Here is a 10036-nt window from a genome sequence, read left to right on the forward strand (position 1 = left end):
AGCCACTGTTTTATCTGTACAAGGCACTCCATCAAGGAATACCATTTCTGAATCTCAGAGGCCTTGAAAGAGCAGTACAGCCGGATATCGTCTGCAAATAAATGGTGTGAAACATCAGCAAGCTCCTGGATTTTCTTACCCAACGGGATAACATAATAAAAAGTGGACCCAAAACAGAAGGTACTCTACACAGCAAATCAGCAGAGTCAGACAGGAACTGGTTTGCTGAAACACTAAAGCTCCTACCTGACAAAGAAGAATTGAACCAGGATAGAACCGTTCCAGACATTCCAACCAAATCCCTCAGTCTTGTTAACAAGAGTGTCAACAGTGTCAAATGCCGAGGAAAGATCCAACAGGATCAGAAAGGTGCATTTCCCAGAGTCTGCAGACATCATAATGTCACTAGATACCTTGAGCAGGGCAGTTTCTGTAGAGTGATGCTTATGGAAAACAGACTGAAAAGGGTCGAAGATGTTACACTTCTCCAAAAAGGAAGTTAATTGTTCAGAAACCACTTTCTCTAAGACTTTAGACAGGAATGGGAGCTTTGACATGGGCCTAAAACTACTTGGACCGGTGGGATCCAGACTGTATTTTGAGAAGTGCTTCCACTAAGGCATGTTTAAAGGAGCTGGGGAAAACACCAGAAGACAGTGAGGTATTTACCAGCTTAGTAACCCAGGGGCCAATGGCATCAAACACTTTTAAAAAGAGTTTACAGGGAAGAGCATCAGATAGACAAAAAGAGGGCTTCATTCTGGTTACCAAAGCTGAGGTATCATTTATTTATTTAAAGGTTTAGTTATCAGGGACAATGCACATTAATAATACATTTAAACAAATGTAAAATATGCCAGAATTAGCCAAAAAGGCTATTTTGCAGCTGCTGTCCCTGGACTGGTGTAAAATAGTCAACCTAAAAGAAAAATTATTAAGACATAATCAACTAATAATCAGCTTGGGTTACTGGATTAAAAGAAGACCAAGTTTGGGGTGCAGGCTCAACAACAACAACAACAGGACTACAAGACGAGGGGAGAGGAAGTTTAGCCTTAATATCCCGGATTTTGCTGATAAAATACATTAAAAATGCATTGCTATCAGTTTTGCAAGAAACAGGTGAAGAATGAGCAACAGGACACACAAGAGAACTAATGGTGTCAAACACAACTTGGGTCTTATTTAAAACTATCAGCTGACAAAAGAAGTCAGATCTGGCATTTTTTATTATTTCATTTAAGGAAAACATCAATTCCCTCAGATAAAATCTATGTACCTCAAGCTTGGTAGACTTCCATAGACGCTCTGTTTTCCGACAGAGGCGCTTCATGTCCTGAATACAGACATTAATCCATGGACATGGGGTTTTTCTTTCTCATCAAGCCCAGCTACTAAGACAGAAACTGTATGTGTATGTGGCCTTGATCTCTATCCTATGAACAAACCATAATTAATGTATGGCGGGGGATGTCTGAGCCTTTAATAGTTTCTTAAAATTCCCAATAAAATTAGATAACACCCTTTCTCTTTTTTTTCAGAGAAAAATCAATGCCATGAATGAATAACCAAACGGAGGGAGCCTGTTTTGCTTTTTACGATGTCTTCTTCACACTTAGGCTTAAACACAAAGAATTAATGACTGTTTTCCTTTCTCTGCTCATATGAGCATGATAACGTCCCCGTCTTTCCATTTCTAAGACACCCCTACCATTCAATCCCAGCAGCAAGTAATTAATACTGATAATTGGCAGGCTTATCGTTTGTGTTTATGTTGTTGCGCATTTGTGGGGGGTATCTGCTGGATTCCCAAACTGCTAATGTAATTACCCAGGTAGTTCAGAGCTATTTCCCCCCTGGGGCCTGTTCATCACTAAAATATATTTTTATATTATTCTCTTACAGTGCTTATTTTCTCATTTTCTGTTTCTGAACACTCACTCTCACACAGGATTCCCCGCAGGTGAATTCAAGTTATTGGCTCTGAGACAAAGTGGTAATATCTACATGTCATCATGGGTGGTTTTAATAATATCAGCGGGATTATATTGACAGAGAGGATTAACTTCTTTTACATGAAAGGTTAGAAATCCATGGATGGTATCGGGTATTGTAAATTGCTTTTAACACTTAATGCAATCTCGTTTCTCGTTAGCACATTTCTCTTCCTCAGCAGGTGTTAAAATACTGTGATGTCATTGCAGAAGTCCTCCACTTCATACACTTCAAGTATTGATCCTTTGATTGGACTGTAATGTGAGTTTACATGCTAAAACAAGAGTGTGGATTGCTATTTGTTTTATTGTTTATATATTTCTACCCTGAGTTTCTGACAATATTGTTCACCTGATTTACAGAATATAGAACAGAAATTTTAACTATTGATTAATAGTTTTGATTCCTAAAAAGATACAACTTTAATAGATGCATCAGCAGATAAAATTACTTCAAGACAGATGTTTTGTTGTTTAACTTTTGTTGTTGTTGTTTTTTTTGTCCATAAAACATTTGTTTAGATGCCACTTTTAAGATTTGAGGTTTAATAAGATTATGACGGATTATACATTTCCATGCGATTATCAACAAGGTTCTCGAGTCTGTTTTCCTCAGCCATCTGTATGCTTATTTGTGACCAGAATGCAAGCCAAGGTTGAATCTGTTTCCTTGAGGAAATTAACACCAGGTGGTGCTCTTGTCCTCTGGAAAAGCTGCTGAGGGGCTGCTGGGACTGAATGATGGGAACCGATTTTCCCCTTCAGATCCAGATGCTGCGATGGACGGCCAGCTTGTCCAGGGGTACCCCTGCCTTTTGTCAAAAAAAAGCTAGCACACTAGCACACTTTTGTGATCCTAAATGGGAATAAACAGGAATATATTGTGAATGAATGGATTTTAAATTTAAGTAATTCGTCAAGATATAAAACTTTGGCAGGAATAACACAGATCAGCACCAAGAGGGTGTGGGAAAAGATTGCAATGTAAAAATCTGAAGAAATAACACAACAAAAACCAAAAATAATCAGTTGAGTCACAGGTTGTGTATCTTATCCTCCTACAATGAGAAACAAAGCAGAGGAATCAGTTTGACATACTTGTTAGAAAGGTGTTGCACACCGTGAGCTGTAGCCTTGGTCAGAATCCTTTTGGGCTGATTTTGCAGCTCGGTGTGACACAAAAAGAAACAAAAAAGGACAAACCTTCAGGTCAAGATGCAAGAAATCAGTCAGGACACAAGAAAACATCACATTTAAGGCCATTAATGACTAAATAAATCTATTTCTACTTTCAAGGCACTCATACTGTGTAACTTCTGATAAACAGCTGTAAAGTTCATAATGATAACATTTTTTAGCTACCCTGAATATTTGAGGTTCTTCTAGTAAACTTTTTTTTTTAAACAAAAAGGCATTTCACCCTTTATACTTGTCAAAAAACTGTGTAGACAATGAATGATTACAATATATAAGCAATACATTCTCAATCCCCCAACAAGAGAACTGCTGAGTACAAGAAAAACATTAACAAAACAAAGTTCTGCCAATATTGTGAGCAGAGAAATAAGGTGTTTGCTTTCTCTTTCATTAGGCGGGCAGGGCTCAGTATTTGGAAACAGTGCGTGGTCCGTCTCAGTCGGCAAAGCTCCTGTTAAATCATTTAGGAAATTGAACACGGCCATTATAATGTGATTAAGACACAAACTGAGCACACTGCCCACCTCGTCCTCATATCTCCTCAAGTATTCGGCCAATGCAATGTTAGATATATGCATCTGGAGAACAGACAGATGGGAGATGTAGGTGGTGGACAAAGTAAAACATCTGGTGCAAAGAATAGTGGCATTAGGTGTATATGGTTCAGAAAAGGCGTGTGAGAGCTGGTTCTGTCTGTGTGTGGCTGGATTTTGGATTTTTTTTTTTTTTTTTGGGAGGGAGTTGCATCCCATAGCTGTGACTGAATCAAAGACACAACCCCGCCTCTCTCCCCTTGCCTCTCCCTTCCCTTCTGCAGCACTCTGTGGTCTCCTGGCCGTTCCCAAGTCATTTCAATCTAAATGCAAATTTCATCAACCTCCCACTAAAAAGACTGATATTAGTATCAAAGCCAGTGCGTTGCCTGTGTCGTGCGGACTGGACGTGTCACTTTCAGTTGCATCTCCTGTACGGAAACATGACAATCTCTCTTGACTACTGAGAATGGATCTACAGTCTTGCTTTTCTTTTAATCTCTATTAATGTTTTTTTTTTTCTCCCTTGCCCTATCTTCTTTTTGACTCAATCTTGGTCAGTAGCTCTCTCACTGGCTAACTTCCTTCCTTTCTGTGTACTTTTACTACTCATATTGAGAAGCCCCCAAACAGAACCTTATTAGGCCTCCATGTGTTGTATTTTGACTCCCCAAGCCTTATTCTCCCTGCTCTGCACTAAGCAGCTCACTGGGACTTTGCACATACTTCCTGACTGGAGAGCACCTCTTCTCTCTTTATCTGAGAATATCCATCCTCCATTTTCCTCTCCTTTCGGCTGCCATTTTTGCCTTTGCAGTTGGATGAGGTGAAGTGTGGGTGCAGGATGGAGTGATGGGTAGAAAAGAGGTCTACAGAGTGAAGGTGAAGGTAGGTACATGTACACAGAGAAGGAGGGAAGTGGAGAGGCAGAGAGAGGAGGCAGAGCACCCCAGGGAGGCTGCACTCCAGGGGTTGTTAACATGCAGGTTGCATATTTCTGAATTGCATTGCAGACCATTCTAATCTTGCAGGGCTGGGTCACTGAAGCAGTTCCTGCTGCGTGTACTGCTCATATATATGTGTGTGTGTGTGTGTGTGTGTGTGTGTGTGTGTGTGTGTGTGTGTGTGTGTGTGTGTGTGTGTGTGTGTGTGTGTGTGTGTGTGTGTGTGTGTGTGTGTGTGTGTGTGTGTGTGCGTGTGTTTGTGCATGTGTTTGTGCGTGCGTGCGTGCGTGCGTGCGTGCGTGTTTGCCTGCAGGTTTGCATTTTTTTGGAGAGTGTTTCTGTGCATGTATCTGCTTGCGTGTGTGCAAGCGTGCTGGCATTCGTTGCAAATGTGAGGTTCTGATGTGAGGGGATTCGCTGCCTCTCCCTCTTTCTCGCACTGCAGCAAGAAACACTCATCAAACTGCAACACGCATCTCACAGAGCCCTCAGATACAGCAGCAGCAGCAGCAGCAGCAGCAGCAGAGCCTCTGCTTCCTGTTAACACACAGACATGACATAGCGACAGCCAATAGCTTAACACTCTGCTCCCTAGCTGGCTCCACTCTCAGGTGAGCCACTCAGGTCTGCCAGATAAAAGCTTGCGCTGTAGGGTATTAGGCGTTGTAGCCTGATGGGGGTGACTATCTGTGTTGCATTTGGCTGACAAGCATGCCCCCCTCCATGCTTGTCAGCCGTGTTTTAGTCAACGATTTTGGCCTGTGTGTTCTTGGGAGGTCGGTGGTCTGTGCTTAAGCCTGCGTTGCACCTACAACATGTACTGAGCACTAAATGAGCTTTTCCTCTTTAACATCCTTGTCACGAGTTCCTCCCTTTGTCCCAGTGTAGCAAGAACTCTGTTGTCATACACTTGTTGTTATCTGAAAACACAGCACTGAATGTAAAGAGTAGCGGTGAGGGAGTTCAGACTACGGGTTGCGTGTGCAAAGAAGGCCACGTAATGCTTTGGCTAAGATGCTATTACTTTTGCTGAAGGTCCTTTATTCATTTATACATACATACATACATATATACATATATACATACATATATATATATATATATATATATATATATATATATATATATATATATATATATATATATATATATATATATATATATATATTCATACACTATATGTGTGTGTTAGAAGATAGGATTCAAGAGTTATATAAGAACCGTATTAAAAATGTATATAAAAGCATGAATTAAACATATGTTTTAGAAAAATTATATCATCCAGGAGACACCATGGATGGGGCAGCATCTGGTTTTGAAGTCACTGCAGAGAAGTAAAAGTTGCATTTGATAAAATGACCACTAGGGTCATTTCATGACCACCAGTGCTGACTCCAAACAAAGTCCATTTTCATGTACCCCCACACAAATTTTAACTTTACTGTGTAATATATATATATATACATATATATATATATATATATATATATATATATATATATATATATATATATATATATATATACATATATATATATATATATATATATATATATGTATATATATATATATATATATATATATATATATATATACATATATATATATATATATATATGTATACATATATATATATATATATATACATATATATATATATATATATATATATATATATATATATATATATATATATATATATATATATATATATATATATATATATATATATATATATATATATATATATATACTGTATACTGTATATATATGGTTATATATAAAAAATAGTTTCCATAGCTAATTTTCACATCCATGGCAACTGTGGGGAGGTTTAATTGTCGTGTACTTGATCAGGTAAAATTATATCCATCCTACGTATTCCCATTCAGGGTCACTGGGGTCTGCTGGAGCATATCTCTGCTGTCTTCAGGTGAAAAGAGGGCAGGTCGCCAGTCCATCGAAGGGTCACAGACAGCCACAAACACTCACACTTGCTCTTATGGACAATTTAAAATGACCAATTAAACTGACATAGATCTTTTTTTACTAAGCAAGAATGCTGGAGTGGTTGTGTTTTTAGCAATAACTAAACTAAGCTGAAATAGTGGGTGAAGTAACAGAAGGGCTTGTTCACTCCACCTTGTACACTCATTTACCAGCTGCTAGAGACTATGTGGAAGATTGGTGAAAGAGCTTTTCCGTACCGCTGGCTTTGCTGGATGTCCCATAATCCTTTACACTGACTGAAAGCTGCACAGATGCTCTTAACTATAATCCCAAAGAGTTGCAACACTGTATAATATGTATGAAATATAGATACAAACTGATTGCATTGATTTGCAAATCTTATAACTCATTATTTTATTAACCATGACATAAGGTCATGGAAGTTTACACAATTTCTCAAAGTCTTAAAGCTCCCTTTACAACATGTAAAGGGTATTTAGTTCTGTTCATTGACTGAAACATTCAATTTCTCAGTTTGAAATACAGTATATCTAAAGAAGCTACATTAGCAGTTACTAGCATGACAAACGTAGATCTTGGAGAGTATTATTAGAAATCCAATGGCATTGTGGGACATGTAGGCAATGGGTTTTAATGCAGAAAAAAAGAAATCCTTTCCGGTGTTATATGGCTGTTTTTTATAAACTATTAGTCTGACAATGTTGTGAAATTCTACATCGGCAAATCCAATAAAAATTGGAATTCTGCAAATCTTATAACTCTCATGAACACTGATATTCAGTATTTTGTGACCATGACCTTGAGGCCCTCATAGAGGGCTGCATTAAAAACAGTTGTGACTCTGTATTGGAACTTCTAGTAATTGTTGTCTAGGACCACAGTTCATCGTGCCGTCCACAAATCAGGTTAAAGCTGGAGAAGCTGAAGAAGAAACCATTCGTGGCAAAGCAGAATACAGTCCTGTGGTCAGAGTGAATTTTAAATTATTTTTGAAAATCATGGCATCCCTGCAGGAGTGGGAATCACTTCACCAATACTGTATATGCTAACGGCTTGGTGCCATTGGCCTTAACAAGGGATGTCATCAAACAGGAAGGAAAGCTTTGCAGATTTTCTCACCAACATGTCAGCCAACATGCCAGCATAGTAATTATCATGGTGGCGGGGTTCTGGGTGGAGCTGGACTGGTGATCTGGATACTGGACATTTGCCTGGGAGGGGTTGATTCACTGTGGGGCTGGTAGGGGTTATTTTTTTAACAACCCCCTTCTGCACCCCCAGAGGACCAAGGACTGCTGCATGTTTTTGTGCAGCATTATCTACCCAAGGGAGTACATGCAAACTCCACACAGAAAGGCCCTTTCAGCGTCCGAGAATTGAACCCAGGACCTTCTAGCTGTGAGGCGGCTACACAACCAGCTGCCCCTTTCAGGTTTTATCTGTTGACATGGTCATCATAATCCTGAGCATGTTTACTCTATTAAAATCGATGGTTATTCAATCAAACTATATAGTAAGACATCATATCATGAAATTAACACAATGAAATCAGAAATAACCTTGATAAAGATATACAAAAATTGTAAAGTACTGTAGGTCACATATGTGTACCTGCTGTGCTAAAATGTATGCCTTCAACAGGTGGATGAAGTCCAAAAGAGTTCCTCAAGAGCCTGAATATTGTATTATTACCGTGATTTATATGGTTCTGCAATGTTGCATGACATAGCAGGCAGTACCTTGGTTTGGCAGACTGATCCAGTTACAGCCGAATCATACTCATTCGCTTCCCTGGTGAGGCCTGTGCAGGGCACTGGAGAAGAGAATCCAGTCGATAGTTGAACCTCAGGATCAACTATACAACTAGAGCATCGGGTCTGGCTGTGGATCATTCAATCAGTTGTATCTAACCTCACTAGGGTTCTAGAGGGGGCATGGAAGTTTGCTCAACCGGTCCACTTGTGCTTTGTGGATGTAGAGAAGGCATCTGCCCAAAAACTGACTATTCAAGGTACCAGAAGCTTTAATAGTGACTCTTGAGGGCTTCGAAATTATGCAACTGTTGTTTGAAAATCCAATATCCCAACAACACTGGTAGTCTCCATGCCTGCAAACAGATTGACAGTTCACCCAGGCCCATTTACAAAGACAATACTTCACTCTAAGATGTGAGCTTGCTCTGTGGTTTCACCAAATAGTGAAAACCCAAAAGACAGTTCCCTTCTGTCAAAATAATTCTCCTGGTGCAATCATGCATGCCTGTCACTGTGTATTTGTTTGACTGCATGTGTTTAGAGGGTGCTGCACAGTTTGATGTATCTGCCTGAGGAAACTAGTTCAGGAGGAAAGCTTCGGCCCATCCCTAGGGTATCTCTTCATGACTGAGTGGACTTGCATTTTTCAGATTCAAATTCAAAAATGCTGCTTATAATAGCCACACTTTAGGTCTAAACAACCGGTATTGCTTTTGCTTTTGATGCAGCTGAATGAATGTAGCATCTCTGTACTAAACCCTAAAATGTGCACCATGGGTCCTTAAGGAGCACTCTACTCGAGGCAAAGCTCTCTGCTTCTTCCTCATCCGACTCCATTGTTGATCTCTGGCCTCTGCAAATGTAAATGCATTACTGAAATAAATTCACCAGGCCATTGACTTTTTGAGAGGAGTCCTTTTCAGCTGCTGATATGGCTTAGCTTTAATCCTCTGGCCCTGTGACGACACACCAACGCAAGCAGGCCAAACAGAGAAGGGTTCAGGGTTTAGGAAACTGAATACAGGGATGCTGTTAAATATCTCCTACAATTATGGATATTTTATATTTTATTGAAAACATTGACACCATAGCATTTAAAAAAAAAACATTATTCATTCATTAAAATTCTATATAGTATCAGTGATTGTAACTTGTTTGTAAGAATAAAAATTTCAAAATAAATAAACTGTTCTACCAGCACTTAACCATCAGGACCAAAAAAATTGATTTTCATTACAAACTGATAAAAGTTTTCAAATACCAGTAAACTGCTTTGATTGCGGTAAATTTCATTGGTGCATTGGTAACACAGCACTGTCAGTCCCTCCCCATTTACTTCTTCCACTAAATATAAGTTGCTTTTTGTTTAAATAAAAGATTAATTTAAATACTATGCACTCCAGAGTTTTTCATGGTTTACATGAGAAGTCAAGGACAAGTCGAAATTGAGCAGGACTCAAAAACTGTCTAGAGGAAGAAAAAAACCCAGCAAGATAATGGTAAGACTGTTCATATTGAATAAACTGAACGCTCCTCTGACGCTACACTATCTAGATTTCTATTGACGCTAATAAGTGTTAATTAGAGTTGGTGAAAACATGGATAGTAGCTGGGATGTACCTGTGTGAACCATATTGACAAGA

This window comes from Cololabis saira, chromosome 18, assembly GCF_033807715.1.
Source record: "Cololabis saira isolate AMF1-May2022 chromosome 18, fColSai1.1, whole genome shotgun sequence".
In the NCBI taxonomy this organism is placed as follows: domain Eukaryota; kingdom Metazoa; phylum Chordata; class Actinopteri; order Beloniformes; family Belonidae; genus Cololabis; species Cololabis saira.